The sequence below is a fragment of the Monopterus albus genome, unplaced genomic scaffold (assembly GCF_001952655.1).
Source record: "Monopterus albus unplaced genomic scaffold, M_albus_1.0 scaffold161.1, whole genome shotgun sequence".
NCBI lineage: Eukaryota > Metazoa > Chordata > Actinopteri > Synbranchiformes > Synbranchidae > Monopterus > Monopterus albus.
The window spans coordinates 141,296-144,478 of record NW_018128041.1 but is presented as its reverse complement, the minus strand read 5'-3'; the positions used below and the strand labels follow the sequence as shown (position 1 = coordinate 144,478).

General features: G+C 39.7%; 1 protein-coding gene across 1 annotated transcript in view; it reads left to right on the top strand.

The window, feature by feature from the left end:
- Positions 1–3,183, top strand: part of igfbp5a (insulin-like growth factor binding protein 5a) — a 6,679-nt gene that overhangs the window by 1,725 nt on the left and 1,771 nt on the right. The window lies entirely within an intron of this gene.

Here is a 3,183-nt window from a genome sequence, read left to right as displayed (position 1 = left end):
ATCTTTTACACCCTATTATTATACCCCCCACCCTTTCCCCAATTTCACCCTTTCCATTCTGTCCTGTGCTCTATTTTGCCAAATATTGAAGGTATTCTGAAGACATAAATCACCTCACTAGCCTTGTTAAATTTCGGAGAGCTACATCAATGACCTGCATGTTTTCTAACTAAATAACATTAGTTAAGCTGTTTTTATTGTTTTTGTCATCAGGATTTCTTATTTACCATTAGATTTTGCAGTTCATCAGTTCACACTCAACATTTCTTTGGCTGCACTCTTTCAACCTCAATAGGACAGTGTCAACCTACATCTGAGAAATGGCTGTATAAAGAACCCCCACAGTCTTCTGTTAATTTCACTTCTCTTTCCCCGTCTTTCCCACACCATCCACTGCTTCCCCCAAAACTCTTGTTATTCCCCTCTCTCCCCACTCCTCTCCCTCCCCTCGCCGTGTCCCTGTCCCTGTCTCTGTGCTGCAGGCAGGCCCAGGCTGTGTCGTGATTCAGCAGAATGCAGGCTGAGCGTGGGTTACTGATCCCCCGTCTGTCTGCCCATCAGCCAGCTTCTCCATTAACTCCACAACTCCTGCTAGGCACGCTTGCCACACATAAATTAAACTAAACCCACATGGACACTGATAAACACACACCTCAAACAAACATATATATTTTGAGGCAGTTGAGAAGGTTTATAAAATGTGCCAAGAAGCTGTATGTATCCCTGAGTATGATTTTTGGACCATTACATTAATGCAGCACTGTGCAGGTGTGTGAGCATTGTGCACATTTAAAATGTGTCAAATATTAGAAAACAGCGGCACAAACTGTCATTCATAGAGGAAGAAAAGTAAAAATTGACAGATGCCGTCAGTCAGCACAGGTCAGATTAACAAGATTAGCAAGTGAAGACTTGATTGGACTTACAGGCTGCTGTTCTGCTTCAGCCTTCTCTTGAAAAAAATAAAAAACAAAACATGCCAGTAGGAAACTAGGGTTTTTCTCTTTCTTTTTCCAAGAACCTGTCATTATGTGGATGGATGACATCATTGTGATATTCATCATCATCACTGGTGGGTGGAGGGGAGATTTTAAGCATCATTTGCAGTGAGCCAGTGACCTTGATTCACCGCCCACTTAGCTTTAGCTTAGTAGCTTAGTGATCACCTCAGTGCAGAGATGGAGGGGTTTTAATGCAGAGTTTGAAACAAGTGCGTGACACAGCAGTGGAAGTGGGCCAAATGTGACTTAGGATACATATAAGGCTAATGCATGTTTAAAGCCATAAATGAGGTGAAATATTTTAAAGTGCATTTGGGAACAAAAAGCTGCAGCATTTACTCTTTCATCCATACAGATGCCGTGGTCATATAAAATGAGGGTGTGATGAGGCCGAGGGGCAAGCGCAGAGGTTTGAGGCACTTGTGTGCTACTCCCCAAAATTTAGCAGTGAGTTGTATTTTTTTGCACAGATGAATGATGCATGAATGCTTCTGCATGGGTTTGGGTTGGGACCCAAAATGGTCGTTTTTGGTTGCTTGCCACCCAGAAAGTGTAATAGCATGTCTTCATGAGCTTAGGTGCCAGGCTGAGACTATAAATCTCATTTAGGTCACCAGCTATACATTTTTTAAATCCCCTGGTGTACATATACCCCAGACTGGTCACCTTACTTGGTATAAATGTAGGCTGTGTTGTCCTGTATGTCAGCACATTCAATGTGAAACTGGCCACTAACTGTGCTAAATAAGCATGTACCTGGTACAGATGTTTCCAGATTTGACACCTTTGTCCTGTGCTCTCATAAGTTTAGCTTTGCTTCATTTTACTTCATTTTAGCCACTCGCAGAGATATATTTCCAGGTGGGAGCCACAGGACTAATATTACACCTGTGACCATTAACATTGTTTGGAATAATTGCTGTCAGTGGTTGTTTTAATCCTGCCATGAGTGTAATTTGTGAAGTTCCAGTGTATTGTAAATTACTGACCATCCTGTGGTGAGCACAGTTCTCTGATCAAAGTAATCCTTGAGCCACAATAAGTGCAGCTGCACATTTTTGGTACACATTCTTGTTCTTGCTCATGCAATTGTGTTTGAGTTCACTCTTTGTGCTTATACTGTAATAGCTTGTGTTACAGTGCAACTGATTCTAGTTCAGAAAATAGTTGAGATCTGAAAAATTTTAATTTAAGCAATAGTAGAAATGTACAGGAAGGGAATGAAGAGAACCAAGTCTTTAATTAAGTGATAAAAAACATCAGACATTTAATTTACTAAAGGTTTAAAGGCACTCTGCAAAGCTTCTTTTCTCCTTGTAGCATTATGGAACACTGTTTTGGTGAGCAGTATCTCATGCCTGATGAACACATGTGCATGTGCAAGCATGCATGTGATACAATGCACATTTATGCCAAATGCAGAGGGCTAGTTGGATGCAAGGTGCATGTTATCCTTCAGCTTTACTCTGTTCCAACAAGGAAAGTTGTTGGTGGATACAATGCACTGTAAAAATGCACCAGCAAAAGAAAAAGATATGTAAACAATGCAGTTATTAATATATTCAAGCAGTCAGCTCTGCAAGTATTTTATGAAGAGGAAAAAGCACTCAACTTTCTTCTTGCTAGGCCTTAAGGATGTTGTTGAGAAACACTGAATGCAAACATAACTTACCATAGATGTATGAATACATATATATATATATTGAATGAAACTTGAGAATATATATAATAAAAGTCTGAATATATATATATATAATGAAAGTCTGAATATATTGATTGAAACTTGAATATATTGATTGAAACTTGAGAATATATATAATGAAAGTCTGAATATATATATATAAAATGAAACCTCACGTCATCAACGCGTGCGCCATCTTGTGTTTTAACTGGGTGTTTTTCGTTTGCTCAGTCTACTGTGAAGTTGACAATAAGCCAGTCAGCAAGAAATTTAGTGGCTGCCATCCTAAATAACGAACAAATAATTAACACACTGGCGAATGCGTGCAGCACCCAAGATAATACCATAAACCCCACCCAATATCGTACCGCAGATGATGAAATTTATTCACTGTTTAATCGAGGACGGCCAAATGTAGCGAGTAGCCAGACTGTTGCTAGCCACCTAGCTTAATGCTAAAAGTTGTACTCTCACAGGTGTCTGAAAACTGCCTTAAAGCAT